The sequence below is a fragment of the Pristiophorus japonicus genome, unplaced genomic scaffold (genome assembly GCF_044704955.1).
Source record: "Pristiophorus japonicus isolate sPriJap1 unplaced genomic scaffold, sPriJap1.hap1 HAP1_SCAFFOLD_85, whole genome shotgun sequence".
NCBI classification, from domain to species: Eukaryota; Metazoa; Chordata; class Chondrichthyes; family Pristiophoridae; genus Pristiophorus; species Pristiophorus japonicus.
Genome location: NW_027254772.1, coordinates 2,168,091 through 2,184,440, shown reverse-complemented (window position 1 = coordinate 2,184,440; position 16,350 = coordinate 2,168,091). Strand labels below are relative to the sequence as shown.

The window sequence follows — 16,350 nt, the reverse complement described above, 5'->3', positions numbered from 1 at the left end:
CTGTTTGAATGCAAAAAGTAGGGGATGGATGTCTGACTTTGCAGTCAATAGGAGACAAGGTGACTGACAGATTGAAGCAATGGACTGCTGATCCAGTATGCCCCCAGCTTCGTCGTTATTGTGTTAAACATTTTCCCCTAGTTTTTTTATTCAATCACATTTATCCTCATTGCCAAATTCACCTTTTACTGAAAAGGATGCAGCTCGTTGATGAAGTAATGTCACAAAAAATAATCACTTCATCAAAGGGAAAACATTAGCAGAACGATGGAGAGGGGGACTCATGAAATCGGTCTCTGAGAGTCAGCACAGGCACGATGGGCCGAATAGCAAACTAACATCAGAAACGGAGAGCTACGCTCCTCACTGTCGGCGGCTCGTTGGTCTAGGGGTATGATTCTCGCTTTGGGATTATAATAATTGAAATGCGAGAGGTCCCGGGTTCAAATCCCGGACGAGCCCTGCCAACCTTTTGTCAAAAAACGACTTCTCAGCCGGTCGACATGTGAGAAAACTGACATGTTTCAAATTAAAACGTGTGATTGCACTCCGTTGTTCACACAGCGTACAAAAATCCTGGAGATTCCCAGGAGCAAAGTGAAACTCACCGAACTGAGTAAAGTTCATGTTTCTCAGATGTGCTCGGCTCTGCGTCTCATTGGACAACATAAACCCCGTTTTGATTCCGGCAAATACTTGATCAGTGTATCTTCCTTTCTGCACGCATGAGCTCACCTCCATAGGGATAAGCATACATTCAACGTCAATCTCAAATTCAACGTGAAACAGACTCTGCCCTGAATATGAGTGCGTCCTGTTTCTCTCGCGCTGAAAAGATGTGAGAAGCTGGCTTTGGATTTAGTCCCTTGGCTGCCGAATTTAAACCGTGCAGGAAATCGATCCGGGGTGGCCAAGCTGCCTGGTCTAATTAAAAGGCGTCAAACCCTAGATTCCAGGCAGGTTATAGTGTTCTGGCCTCAACATTCGGTTCAACGTATCGGATCATAAGCACCGCTCCCATTGTCTGCTAATGGTTCTGCTGTTCACACGAACACCTCCTCTGGTCCATCCTTTGTTACTTTATTGCCCGCTTACCACTCACTTTGCCTTTTTGCATTGTGCCATTTATTATTCAATCACTCCTACGCTCCACTGTATCACAGGCATTCCCTTTTGTCCTTCCTCGCTGCCTATTTTTCCAGGCGCTATTTTCCAGGAAAAATCTGTAAACTTTACATTTTTCTTAAAATATCGGAATGATCATCTGACTGAACGTGAGCCCGGGAAATTCATCCACAGAATGTTCACGGCCTGCTGAGTTTTACAGAATGCTTTGTTTTTGTTCATTGTGTTTCTGTATCCCTTTTAAGGTGATGTGCTGGTCTGCCCGGGGTCATTCTCTGTCTCTCCAAAATGGTGTGCTATCAGTATCGGATCATTATCTATCTGTTTAAAAGGAATGTGCTGTCTGTCCCGGATTTCAAATTTCAAATTTCAAAAACTGCCTTTGGAGAGTGCAGAATTTTTAGTTTGTTGGTGTGTTTGTGTAAGTGAGAGAGTGCGCGGAAACGTTCTGCGCGATCTTACTGTGCATTTCATGTCATGTGAGGAAAAATGCATTACATGCAACTTGAAGCCACACTGATTTGATTCAACACGCATTCAGGGACTGACTGACAGGAGAAGAGTCTGCTGTGGGATTTTGCTATTCCACATGTGAAAGAAGGCAAATTATATAAGTTAGAAACATAGCGATTTTAGCGAGAGCTTGCGGATGGGCTGTGTGACATGATGAGCTCCTTCCCCCTTATTTTAAAATACAAATCAAATCAAGACAAGACAAGACATGACTGACTGACTGACTTTGTTTATATACATTTCTGTATCAATATTTATATATGCATATATTTACATACATTCCCTACTTTTTAACTTTCACAATAAATGTGCTTTTCTCTTCTGCCTGCATTGACTCTATTACATTTGACCTCTTTCACAGCACACGCAGCTTCTGTCTGATCGTGCAGAAAAGCACTCGCGACTTTAAAAGATGGCCTTTGTTTCCCACATCTTCCCTCGTGGCTTGTCTTACACCATGGGCTTACTGTGTTTGGGAATTTACTGACTGCACACCCTGATTTCCAGTGCATTTCATGCAGTCGCACAGACTTCGTTCAATCAAAAATATATAGATTAAGAAACAATTATTTATTTATTTCAATCAAATCAAATTCAATTTTTTGCAATAAAATTGTAAATTTATTTATTTTCTTATTATGATAAATATATATATGTTTTAAATTGTCTTTTTGTCTGGGTTGGTTTTATTTCCCTCCCTCTTTCCTGCTTGTCTATCACCTGTGGCTTCAACAACCGTCCCAGTCCCGCGTGCTCATGAGAACCGCGCTCATTCACGCACAACACAATTGCATTCAGGAATGATAGAAATTCCAATTTATTCTTCTGAAAGGGAACTGCTGTCCGTGAAGGGCAATTCTACAGCTGTGTAAGAGGGATGTGCTTCCTGTCCAGGATCATTCGGTGTCTGTTTCAACGGGATGGTTGTCAGTTCCGGTTCATCAATTGCCCCTTTAAAACGTATTTTCTCATTATCCGGATCATCCTGTACATTTAAAAAGGAGTGTGATTATCAGCTGTGATAACCGAATTGTTAAACTGTTGTGTTTCAAGATACATTGACTTTGCCTGTGTCCGTGTACATCCATATCGCAGCGCATCTGTTCATTACTCAAAATATGCTCATGTTTTCCGATATCCACTCCTTGATGTAACCCTTGTCCCAAATTTGCTCTCAATATAAAAAACAACAAATTATGCACCGACGGTAGCGGCCGCGTGGCCTAAAGGATAAGGTGTCTGATTTCGATTGTAACTGTGATCTTATCAGATGATTGTAGGTTCGAGTCCGGCAGTGGTCAGCTATCGCGCTTTGTGAAATTTTATATTCTTTGTTTTGATTCTGCCTCAAAACCAACCATCTCGGACAGTCACTCACCTCAAGTAAAGGAAGGCTGTGTGCTTTAAGAAGCTAATGGCACATTTTCATCACTGTCGATCTGGTTGCACGGGCAAAACAAGTGGTGAAGTAGATTTTCGTGCATATTATTTCTGTTTGAATGCAAAAAGTAGGGGATGGATGTCTGACTTTGCAGTCCATAGGAGACAAGGTGACTGACAGGTTGAAGCAATGGACTGCTGATCCAGTATGCCCGCAGCTTCGTCGTTATTGTGTTAAACATTTTCCCCGAGTTTTTTTATTCAATCACATTTATCCTCATTGCCAAATTCACCTTTTACTGAAAAGGATGCAGCTCGTTGGTGAAGTAATGTCACAAAAAATAATCACTTCATCAAAGGGAAAACATTAGCAGAACGATGGAGAGGGGGACTCATGAAATCGGTCTCTGAGAGTCAGCACAGGCACGATGGGCCGAATAGCAAACTAACATCAGAAACTGAGAGCTACGCTCCTCACTGTCGGCGGCTCGTTGGTCTAGTGGTATGATTCTCGCTTTGGGATTATAATAATTGAAATGCGAGAGGTCCCGGGTTCAAATCCCGGACGAGCCCTGCCAACCTTTTGTCAAAAAACGACTTCTCAGCCGGTCGACATGTGAGAAAACTGACATGTTTCAAATTAAAACGTGTGATTGCACTCCGTTGTTCACACAGCGTACAAAAATCCTGGAGATTCCCAGGAGCAAAGTGAAACTCACCGAACTGAGTAAAGTTCATGTTTCTCAGATGTGCTCGGCTCTGCGTCTCATTGGACAACATAAACCCCGTTTTGATTCCGGCAAATACTTGATCAGTGTATCTTCCTTTCTGCACGCATGAGCTCACCTGTATAGGGATAAGCATACATTCAACGTCAATCTCAAATTCAACGTGAAACAGACTCTGCCCTGAATATGAGTGCGTCCTGTTTCTCTCGCGCTGAAAAGATGTGAGAAGCTGGCTTTGGATTTAGTCCCTTGGCTGCCGAATTTAAACCGTGCAGGAAATCGATCCGGGGTGGCCAAGCTGCCTGGTCTAATTAAAAGGCGTTCAAACCCTAGATTCCAGGCAGGTTATAGTGTTCTGGCCTCAACATTCGGTTCAACGTATCGGATCATAAGCACCGCTCCCATTGTCTGCTAATGGTTCTGCTGTTCACACGAACACCTCCTCTGGTCCATCCTTTGTTACTTTATTGCCCGCTTACCACTCACTTTGCCTTTTTGCATTGTGCCATTTATTATTCAATCACTCCTACGCTCCACTGTATCACAGGCATTCCCTTTTGTCCTTCCTCGCTGCCTATTTTTCCAGGCGCTATTTTCCAGGAAAAATCTGTAAACTTTACATTTTTCTTAAAATATCGGAATGATCATCTGACTGAACGTGAGCCCGGGAAATTCATCCACAGAATGTTCACGGCCTGCTGAGTTTTACAGAATGCTTTGTTTTTGTTCATTGTGTTTCTGTATCCCTTTTAAGGTGATGTGCTGGTCTGCCCGGGGTCATTCTCTGTCTCTCCAAAATGGTGTGCTATCAGTATCGGATCATTATCTATCTGTTTAAAAGGAATGTGCTGTCTGTCCCGGATTTCAAATTTCAAATTTCAAAAACTGCCTTTGGAGAGTGCAGAATTTTTAGTTTGTTGGTGTGTTTGTGTAAGTGAGAGAGTGCGCGGAAACGTTCTGCGCGATCTTACTGTGCATTTCATGTCATGTGAGGAAAAATGCATTACATGCAACTTGAAGCCACACTGATTTGATTCAACACGCATTCAGGGACTGACTGACAGGAGAAGAGTCTGCTGTGGGATTTTGCTATTCCACATGTGAAAGAAGGCAAATTATATAAGTTAGAAACATAGCGATTTTAGCGAGAGCTTGCGGATGGGCTGTGTGACATGATGAGCTCCTTCCCCCTTATTTTAAAATACAAATCAAATCAAGACAAGACAAGACATGACTGACTGACTGACTTTGTTTATATACATTTCTGTATCAATATTTATATATGCATATATTTACATACATTCCCTACTTTTTAACTTTCACAATAAATGTGCTTTTCTCTTCTGCCTGCATTGACTCTATTACATTTGACCTCTTTCACAGCACACGCAGCTTCTGTCTGATCGTGCAGAAAAGCACTCGCGACTTTAAAAGATGGCCTTTGTTTCCCACATCTTCCCTCGTGGCTTGTCTTACACCATGGGCTTACTGTGTTTGGGAATTTACTGACTGCACACCCTGATTTCCAGTGCATTTCATGCAGTCGCACAGACTTCGTTCAATCAAAAATATATAGATTAAGAAACAATTATTTATTTATTTCAATCAAATCAAATTCAATTTTTTGCAATAAAATTGTAAATTTATTTATTTTCTTATTATGATAAATATATATATGTTTTAAATTGTCTTTTTGTCTGGGTTGGTTTTATTTCCCTCCCTCTTTCCTGCTTGTCTATCACCTGTGGCTTCAACAACCGTCCCAGTCCCGCGTGCTCATGAGAACCGCGCTCATTCACGCACAACACAATTGCATTCAGGAATGATAGAAATTCCAATTTATTCTTCTGAAAGGGAACTGCTGTCCGTGAAGGGCAATTCTACAGCTGTGTAAGAGGGATGTGCTTCCTGTCCAGGATCATTCGGTGTCTGTTTCAACGGGATGGTTGTCAGTTCCGGTTCATCAATTGCCCCTTTAAAACGTATTTTCTCATTATCCGGATCATCCTGTACATTTAAAAAGGAGTGTGATTATCAGCTGTGATAACCGAATTGTTAAACTGTTGTGTTTCAAGATACATTGACTTTGCCTGTGTCCGTGTACATCCATATCGCAGCGCATCTGTTCATTACTCAAAATATGCTCATGTTTTCCGATATCCACTCCTTGATGTAACCCTTGTCCCAAATTTGCTCTCAATATAAAAAACAACAAATTATGCACCGACGGTAGCGGCCGCGTGGCCTAAAGGATAAGGTGTCTGATTTCGATTGTAACTGTGATCTTATCAGATGATTGTAGGTTCGAGTCCGGCAGTGGTCAGCTATCGCGCTTTGTGAAATTTTATATTCTTTGTTTTGATTCTGCCTCAAAACCAACCATCTCGGACAGTCACTCACCTCAAGTAAAGGAAGGCTGTGTGCTTTAAGAAGCTAATGGCACATTTTCATCACTGTCGATCTGGTTGCACGGGCAAAACAAGTGGTGAAGTAGATTTTCGTGCATATTATTTCTGTTTGAATGCAAAAAGTAGGGGATGGATGTCTGACTTTGCAGTCCATAGGAGACAAGGTGACTGACAGGTTGAAGCAATGGACTGCTGATCCAGTATGCCCGCAGCTTCGTCGTTATTGTGTTAAACATTTTCCCCGAGTTTTTTTATTCAATCACATTTATCCTCATTGCCAAATTCACCTTTTACTGAAAAGGATGCAGCTCGTTGGTGAAGTAATGTCACAAAAAATAATCACTTCATCAAAGGGAAAACATTAGCAGAACGATGGAGAGGGGGACTCATGAAATCGGTCTCTGAGAGTCAGCACAGGCACGATGGGCCGAATAGCAAACTAACATCAGAAACTGAGAGCTACGCTCCTCACTGTCGGCGGCTCGTTGGTCTAGGGGTATGATTCTCGCTTTGGGATTATAATAATTGAAATGCGAGAGGTCCCGGGTTCAAATCCCGGACGAGCCCTGCCAACCTTTTGTCAAAAAACGACTTCTCAGCCGGTCGACATGTGAGAAAACTGACATGTTTCAAATTAAAACGTGTGATTGCACTCCGTTGTTCACACAGCGTACAAAAATCCTGGAGATTCCCAGGAGCAAAGTGAAACTCACCGAACTGAGTAAAGTTCATGTTTCTCAGATGTGCTCGGCTCTGCGTCTCATTGGACAACATAAACCCCGTTTTGATTCCGGCAAATACTTGATCAGTGTATCTTCCTTTCTGCACGCATGAGCTCACCTGTATAGGGATAAGCATACATTCAACGTCAATCTCAAATTCAACGTGAAACAGACTCTGCCCTGAATATGAGTGCGTCCTGTTTCTCTCGCGCTGAAAGGTGTGAGAAGCTGGCTTTGGATTTAGTCCCTTGGCTGCCGAATTTAAACCGTGCAGGAAATCGATCCGGGGTGGCCAAGCTGCCTGGTCTAATTAAAAGGCGTTCAAACCCTAGATTCCAGGTAGGTTATAGTGTTCTGGCCTCAACATTCGGTTCAACGTATCGGATCATAAGCACCGCTCCCATTGTCTGCTAATGGTTCTGCTGTTCACACGAACACCTCCTCTGGTCCATCCTTTGTTACTTTATTGCCCGCTTACCACTCACTTTGCCTTTTTGCATTGTGCCATTTATTATTCAATCACTCCTACGCTCCACTGTATCACAGGCATTCCCTTTTGTCCTTCCTCGCTGCCTATTTTTCCAGGCGCTATTTTCCAGGAAAAATCTGTAAACTTTACATTTTTCTTAAAATATCGGAATGATCATCTGACTGAACGTGAGCCCGGGAAATTCATCCACAGAATGTTCACGGCCTGCTGAGTTTTACAGAATGCTTTGTTTTTGTTCTTTGTGTTTCTGTATCCCTTTTAAGGTGATGTGCTGGTCTGCCCGGGGTCATTCTCTGTCTCTCCAAAATATGTGCTATCAGTATCGGATCATTATCTATCTGTTTAAAAGGAATGTGCTGTCTGTCCCGGATTTCAAATTTCAAATTTCAAAAACTGCCTTTGGAGAGTGCAGAATTTTTAGTTTGTTGGTGTGTTTGTGTAAGTGAGAGAGTGCGCGGAAACGTTCTGCGCGATCTTACTGTGCATTTCATGTCATGTGAGGAAAAATGCATTACATGCAACTTGAAGCCACACTGATTTGATTCAACACGCATTCAGGGACTGACTGACAGGAGAAGAGTCTGCTGTGGGATTTTGCTATTCCACATGTGAAAGAAGGCAAATTATATAAGTTAGAAACATAGCGATTTTAGCGAGAGCTTGCGGATGGGCTGTGTGACATGATGAGCTCCTTCCCCCTTATTTTAAAATACAAATCAAATCAAGACAAGACAAGACATGACTGACTGACTGACTTTGTTTATATACATTTCTGTATCAATATTTATATATGCATATATTTACATACATTCCCTACTTTTTAACTTTCACAATAAATGTGCTTTTCTCTTCTGCCTGCATTGACTCTATTACATTTGACCTCTTTCACAGCACACGCAGCTTCTGTCTGATCGTGCAGAAAAGCACTCGCGACTTTAAAAGATGGCCTTTGTTTCCCACATCTTCCCTCGTGGCTTGTCTTACACCATGGGCTTACTGTGTTTGGGAATTTACTGACTGCACACCCTGATTTCCAGTGCATTTCATGCAGTCGCACAGACTTCGTTCAATCAAAAATATATAGATTAAGAAACAATTATTTATTTATTTCAATCAAATCAAATTCAATTTTTTGCAATAAAATTGTAAATTTATTTATTTTCTTATTATGATAAATATATATATGTTTTAAATTGTCTTTTTGTCTGGGTTGGTTTTATTTCCCTCCCTCTTTCCTGCTTGTCTATCACCTGTGGCTTCAACAACCGTCCCAGTCCCGCGTGCTCATGAGAACCGCGCTCATTCACGCACAACACAATTGCATTCAGGAATGATAGAAATTCCAATTTATTCTTCTGAAAGGGAACTGCTGTCCGTGAAGGGCAATTCTACAGCTGTGTAAGAGGGATGTGCTTCCTGTCCAGGATCATTCGGTGTCTGTTTCAACGGGATGGTTGTCAGTTCCGGTTCATCAATTGCCCCTTTAAAACGTATTTTCTCATTATCCGGATCATCCTGTACATTTAAAAAGGAGTGTGATTATCAGCTGTGATAACCGAATTGTTAAACTGTTGTGTTTCAAGATACATTGACTTTGCCTGTGTCCGTGTACATCCATATCGCAGCGCATCTGTTCATTACTCAAAATATGCTCATGTTTTCCGATATCCACTCCTTGATGTAACCCTTGTCCCAAATTTGCTCTCAATATAAAAAACAACAAATTATGCACCGACGGTAGCGGCCGCGTGGCCTAAAGGATAAGGTGTCTGATTTCGATTGTAACTGTGATCTTATCAGATGATTGTAGGTTCGAGTCCGGCAGTGGTCAGCTATCGCGCTTTGTGAAATTTTATATTCTTTGTTTTGATTCTGCCTCAAAACCAACCATCTCGGACAGTCACTCACCTCAAGTAAAGGAAGGCTGTGTGCTTTAAGAAGCTAATGGCACATTTTCATCACTGTCGATCTGGTTGCACGGGCAAAACAAGTGGTGAAGTAGATTTTCGTGCATATTATTTCTGTTTGAATGCAAAAAGTAGGGGATGAATGTCTGACTTTGCAGTCAATAGGAGACAAGGTGACTGACAGGTTGAAGCAATGGACTGCTGATCCAGTATGCCCCCAGCTTCGTCGTTATTGTGTTAAACATTTTCCCCGAGTTTTTTTATTCAATCACATTTATCCTCATTGCCAAATTCACCTTTTACTGAAAAGGATGCAGCTCGTTGGTGAAGTAATGTCACAAAAAATAATCACTTCATCAAAGGGAAAACATTAGCAGAACGATGGAGAGGGGGACTCATGAAATCGGTCTCTGAGAGTCAGCACAGGCACGATGGGCCGAATAGCAAACTAACATCAGAAACTGAGAGCTACGCTCCTCACTGTCGGCGGCTCGTTGGTCTAGGGTTATGATTCTCGCTTTGGGATTATAATAATTGAAATGCGAGAGGTCCCGGGTTCAAATCCCGGACGAGCCCTGCCAACCTTTTGTCAAAAAACGACTTCTCAGCCGGTCGACATGTGAGAAAACTGACATGTTTCAAATTAAAACGTGTGATTGCACTCCGTTGTTCACACAGCGTACAAAAATCCTGGAGATTCCCAGGAGCAAAGTGAAACTCACCGAACTGAGTAAAGTTCATGTTTCTCAGATGTGCTCGGCTCTGCGTCTCATTGGACAACATAAACCCCGTTTTGATTCCGGCAAATACTTGATCAGTGTATCTTCCTTTCTGCACGCATGAGCTCACCTCCATAGGGATAAGCATACATTCAACGTCAATCTCAAATTCAACGTGAAACAGACTCTGCCCTGAATATGAGTGCGTCCTGTTTCTCTCGCGCTGAAAAGATGTGAGAAGCTGGCTTTGGATTTAGTCCCTTGGCTGCCGAATTTAAACCGTGCAGGAAATCGATCCGGGGTGGCCAAGCTGCCTGGTCTAATTAAAAGGCGTTCAAACCCTAGATTCCAGGTAGGTTATAGTGTTCTGGCCTCAACATTCGGTTCAACGTATCGGATCATAAGCACCGCTCCCATTGTCTGCTAATGGTTCTGCTGTTCACACGAACACCTCCTCTGGTCCATCCTTTGTTACTTTATTGCCCGCTTACCACTCACTTTGCCTTTTTGCATTGTGCCATTTATTATTCAATCACTCCTACGCTCCACTGTATCACAGGCATTCCCTTTTGTCCTTCCTCGCTGCCTATTTTTCCAGGCGCTATTTTCCAGGAAAAATCTGTAAACTTTACATTTTTCTTAAAATATCGGAATGATCATCTGACTGAACGTGAGCCCGGGAAATTCATCCACAGAATGTTCACGGCCTGCTGAGTTTTACAGAATGCTTTGTTTTTGTTCATTGTGTTTCTGTATCCCTTTTAAGGTGATGTGCTGGTCTGCCCGGGGTCATTCTCTGTCTCTCCAAAATATGTGCTATCAGTATCGGATCATTATCTATCTGTTTAAAAGGAATGTGCTGTCTGTCCCGGATTTCAAATTTCAAATTTCAAAAACTGCCTTTGGAGAGTGCAGAATTTTTAGTTTGTTGGTGTGTTTGTGTAAGTGAGAGAGTGCGCGGAAACGTTCTGCGCGATCTTACTGTGCATTTCATGTCATGTGAGGAAAAATGCATTACATGCAACTTGAAGCCACACTGATTTGATTCAACACGCATTCAGGGACTGACTGACAGGATAAGAGTCTGCTGTGGGATTTTGCTATTCCACATGTGAAAGAAGGCAAATTATATAAGTTAGAAACATAGCGATTTTAGCGAGAGCTTGCGGATGGGCTGTGTGACATGACGAGCTCCTTTCCCCTTATTTTCAAATACAAATCAAATCAAGACAAGACAAGACATGACTGACTGACTGACTTTGTTTATATAAATTTCTGTATCAATATTTATATATGCATATATTTACATACATTCCCTACTTTTTAACTTTCACAATAAATGTGCTTTTCTGTTCTGCCTGCATTGACTCTATTACATTTGACCTCTTTCACAGCACACGCAGCTTCTGTCTGATCGTGCAGAAAAGCACTCGCGACTTTAAAAGATGGCCTTTGTTTCCCACATCTTCCCTCGTGGCTTGTCTTACACCATGGGCTTACTGTGTTTGGGAATTTACTGGTTGCACACCCTGATTTCCAGTGCATTTCATGCAGTCGCACAGACTTCGTTCAATCAAAAATATATAGATTAAGAAACAATTATTTATTTATTTCAATCAAATCAAATTCAATTTGTTGCAATAAAATTGTAAATTTATTTATTTTCTTATTATGATAAATATATATATGTTTTAAATTGTCTTTTTGTCTGGGTTGGTTTTATTTCCCTCCCTCTTTCCTGCTTGTCTATCACCTGTGGCTTCAACAACCGTCCCAGTCCCGCGTGCTCATGGGAACCGCGCTCATTCACGCACAACACAATTGCATTCAGGAATGATAGAAATTCCAATTTATTCTTCTGAAAGGGAACTGCTGTCCGTGAAGGGCAATTCTACAGCTGTGTAAGAGGGATGTGCTTCCTGTCCAGGATCATTCGGTGTCTGTTTCAACGGGATGGTTGTCAGTTCCGGTTCATCAATTGCCCCTTTAAAACGTATTTTCTCATTATCCGGATCATCCTGTACATTTAAAAAGGAGTGTGATTATCAGCTGTGATAACCGAATTGTTAAACTGTTGTGTTTCAAGATACATTGACTTTGCCTGTGTCCGTGTACATCCATATCGCAGCGCATCTGTTCATTACTCAAAATATGCTCATGTTTTCCGATATCCACTCCTTGATGTAACCCTTGTCCCAAATTTGCTCTCAATATAAAAAACAACAAATTATGCACCGACGGTAGCGGCCGCGTGGCCTAAAGGATAAGGTGTCTGATTTCGATTGTAACTGTGATCTTATCAGATGATTGTAGGTTCGAGTCCGGCAGTGGTCAGCTATCGCGCTTTGTGAAATTTTATATTCTTTGTTTTGATTCTGCCTCAAAACCAACCATCTCGGACAGTCACTCACCTGAAGTAAAGGAAGGCTGTGTGCTTTAAGAAGCTAATGGCACATTTTCATCACTGTCGATCTGGTTGCACGGGCAAAACAAGTGGTGAAGTAGATTTTCGTGCATATTATTTCTGTTTGAATGCAAAAAGTAGGGGATGGATGTCTGACTTTGCAGTCAATAGGAGACAAGGTGACTGACAGGTTGAAGCAATGGACTGCTGATCCAGTATGCCCCCAGCTTCGTCGTTATTGTGTTAAACATTTTCCCCGAGTTTTTTTATTCAATCACATTTATCCTCATTGCCAAATTCACCTTTTACTGAAAAGGATGCAGCTCGTTGGTGAAGTAATGTCACAAAAAATAATCACTTCATCAAAGGGAAAACATTAGCAGGACGATGGAGAGGGGGACTCATGAAATCGGTCTCTGAGAGTCAGCACAGGCACGATGGGCCGAATAGCAAACTAACGTCAGAAACTGAGAGCTACGTTCCTCACTGTCGGCGGCTCGTTGGTCTAGGGGTATGATTCTCGCTTTGGGATTATAATAATTGAAATGCGAGAGGTCACGGGTTCAAATCCCGGATGAGCCCTGTCAACCTTTTGTCAAAAAACGACTTCTCAGCCGGTCGACATGTGAGAAAATTGACTTGTTTCAAATTAAAACGTGTGATTGCACTCCGTTGTTCACACAGCGTCCAAAAATCCTGGAGATTCCCAGGAGCAAAGTGAAACTCACCGAACTGAGTAAAGTTCATGTTTCTCAGATGTGCTCGGCTCTGCGTCTCATTGGACAACATAAACCCCGTTTTGATTCCGGCAAATACTTGATCAGTGTATCTTCCTTTCTGCACGCATGAGCTCACCTCCATAGGGATAAGCATACATTCAACGTCAATCTCAAATTCAACGTGAAACAGACTCTGCCCTGAATATGAGTGCGTCCTGTTTCTCTCGCGCTGAAAAGATGTGAGAAGCTGGCTTTGGATTTAGTCCCTTGGCTGCCGAATTTAAACCGTGCAGGAAATCAATCCGGGGTGGCCAAGCTGCCTGGTCTAATTAAAAGGCGTTCAAACCCTACATTCCAGGCAGGTTATAGTGTTCTGGCCTCAACATTCGGTTCAACGTATCGGATCATAAGCACCGCTCCCATTGTCTGTTATGGTTCTGCTGTTCACACTAACACCTCCTCTGGTCCATCCTTTGTTACTTTATTGCCCGCTTACCACTCACTTTGCCTTTTTGCATTGTGCCATTTATTATTCAATCACTCCTACGCTCCACTGTATCACAGGCATTCCCTTTTGTCCTTCCTCGCTGCCTATTTTTCCAGGCGCTATTTTCCAGGAAAAATCTGTAAACTTTACATTTTTCTTAAAATATCGGAATGATCATCTGACTGAACGTGAGCCCGGGAAATTCATCCACAGAATGTTCACGGCCTGCTGAGTTTTACAGAATGCTTTGTTTTTGTTCATTGTGTTTCTGTATCCCTTTTAAGGTGATATGCTGGTCTGCCCGGGGTCATTCTCTGTCTCTCCAAAATGGTGTGCTATCAGTATCGGATCATTATCTATCTGTTTAAAAGGAATATGCTGTCTGTCTCGGATTTCAAATTTCAAATTTCAAAAACTGCCTTTGGAGAGTGCAGAATTTTTAGTTTGTTGGTGTGTTTGTGTAAGTGAGAGAGTGCGTGGAAACGTTCTGCGCGATCTTACTGTGCATTTCATGTCATGGGAGGAAAAATGCATTACATGCAACTTGAAGCCACACTGATTTGATTCAACACGCATTCAGGGACTGACTGACAGGAGAAGAGTCTGCTGTGGGATTTTGCTATTCCACCTGTGAAAGAAGGCAAATTATATAAGTTAGAAACATAGCGATTTTAGCGAGAGCTTGCGGATGGGCTGTGTGACATGATGAGCTCCTTCCCCCTTATTTTCAAATACAAATCAAATCAAGACAAGACAAGACATGACTGACTGACTGACTTTGTTAATATAAATTTCTGTATCAATATTTATATATGCATATATTTACATACATTCCCTACTTTTTAACTTTCACAATAAATGTGCTTTTCTGTTCTGCCTGCATTGGCTCTATTACATTTGACGTCTTTCACAGCACACGCAGCTTCTGTCTGATCCTGCAGAAAAGCACTCGCGACTTTAAAAGATGGCCTTTGTTGCCCACATCTTCCCTCGTGGCTTGTCTTACACCATGGGCTTACTGTGTTTGGGAATTTACTGACTGCACACCCTGATTTCCAGTGCATTTCATGCAGTCGCACAGACTTCGTTCAATCAAAAATATATAGATTAAGAAACAATTATTTATTTATTTCAATCAAATCAAATTCAATTTTTTGCAATAAAATTGTAAATTTATTTATTTTCTTATTATAATAAATATATATATGTTTTCAATTGTCTTTTTGTCTGGGTTGGTTTTATTTCCCTCCCTCTTTCCTGCTTGTCTATCACCTGTGGCTTCAACAACCGTCCCAGTCCCGCGTGCTCATGAGAACCGCGCTCATTCACGCACAACACAATTGCATTCAGGAATGATAGAAATTCCAATTTATTCTTCTGAAAGGGAACTGCTGTCCGTGAAGGGCAATGCTACAGCTGTGTAAGAGGGATGTGCTTCCTGTCCAGGATCATTCGGTGTCTGTTTCAACGGGATGGTTGTCAGTTCCGGTTCATCAATTGCCCCTTTAAAACGTATTTTCTCATTATCCGGATCATCCTGTACATTTAAAAAGGAGTGTGATTATCAGCTGTGATAACCGAATTGTTAAACTGTTGTGTTTCAAGATACATTGACTTTGCCTGTGTCCGTGTACATCCATATCGCAGCGCATCTGTTCATTACTCAAAATATGCTCATGTTTTCCGATATCCACTCCTTGATGTAACCCTTGTCCCAAATTTGCTCTCAATATAAAAATCAACAAATTATGCACCGACGGTAGCGACCGCGTGGCTTAAAGTATAAGGTGTCTGATTTCGATTGTAACTGTGATCTTATCAGATGATTGCAGGTTCGAGTCCGGCAATGGTCAGCTATCGCGCTTTGTGAAATTTTATATTCTTTGTTTTGATTCTGCCTCAAAACCAACCATCAGTCACTCACCTGAAGTAAAGGAAGGCTGTGTGCTTTAAGAAGCTAATGGCACATTTTCATCACTGTCGATCTGGTTGCACGGGCAAAACAAGTGGTGAAGTAGATTTTCGTGCATATTATTTCTGTTTGAATGCAAAAAGTAGGGGATGGATGTCTGACTTTGCAGTCAATAGGAGACAAGGTGACTGACAGGTTGAAGCAATGGACTGCTGATCCAGTATGCCCCTAGCTTCGTCGTTATTGTGTTAAACATTTTCCCCTAGTTTTTTTATTCAATCACATTTATCCTCATTGCCAAATTCACCTTTTACTGAAAAGGATGCAGCTCGTTGATGAAGTAATGTCACAAAAAATAATCACTTCATCAAAGGGAAAACATCAGCAGAACGATGGAGAGGGGGACTCATGAAATCGGTCTCTGAGAGTCAGCACAGGCACGATGGGCCGAAAAGCAAACTAACGTCAGAAACTGAGAGCTACGCTCCTCACTGTCGGCGGCTCGTTGGTCTAGGGGTATGATTCTCGCTTTGGGATTATAATAATTGAAATGCGAGAGGTCCCGGGTTCAAATCCCGGACGAGCCCTGCCAACCTTTTGTCAAAAAACGACTTCTCAGCCGGTCGACATGTGAGAAAACTGACATGTTTCAAATTAAAACGTGTGATTGCACTCCGTTGTTCACACAGCGTACAAAAATCCTGGAGATTCCCAGGAGCAAAGTGAAACTCACCGAACTGAGTAAAGTTCATGTTTCTCAGATGTGCTCGGCTCTGCGTCTCATTGGACAACATAAACCCCGTTTTGATTCCGGCAAATACTTGATCAGTGTATCT

The 16,350-nt window shown here is 41.9% G+C and overlaps 5 non-coding genes across 5 annotated transcripts; all 5 read left to right on the top strand.

Moving 5' to 3' along the window:
- Positions 1–374: 374 nt before the first annotated feature.
- Positions 375–462, top strand: trnap-ugg (transfer RNA proline (anticodon UGG)). Its single transcript is given in 2 exon segments — positions 375–410; positions 427–462. It is a non-coding gene; the product is annotated as a tRNA-Pro (tRNA).
- Positions 463–3,503: 3,041 nt separating this feature from the next.
- On the top strand, positions 3,504–3,591 carry trnap-ugg (transfer RNA proline (anticodon UGG)). The gene is given in 2 exon segments: positions 3,504–3,539; positions 3,556–3,591. It is a non-coding gene; the product is annotated as a tRNA-Pro (tRNA).
- A 3,042-nt stretch (positions 3,592–6,633) lies between these two features.
- Positions 6,634–6,721, top strand: trnap-ugg (transfer RNA proline (anticodon UGG)). The gene is given in 2 exon segments: positions 6,634–6,669; positions 6,686–6,721. It is a non-coding gene; the product is annotated as a tRNA-Pro (tRNA).
- Positions 6,722–9,761: 3,040 nt separating this feature from the next.
- trnap-ugg (transfer RNA proline (anticodon UGG)) lies at positions 9,762–9,849 on the top strand. The gene is given in 2 exon segments: positions 9,762–9,797; positions 9,814–9,849. It is a non-coding gene; the product is annotated as a tRNA-Pro (tRNA).
- A 6,164-nt stretch (positions 9,850–16,013) lies between these two features.
- trnap-ugg (transfer RNA proline (anticodon UGG)) lies at positions 16,014–16,101 on the top strand. The gene is given in 2 exon segments: positions 16,014–16,049; positions 16,066–16,101. It is a non-coding gene; the product is annotated as a tRNA-Pro (tRNA).
- The last annotated feature ends 249 nt before the right edge of the window (positions 16,102–16,350 follow it).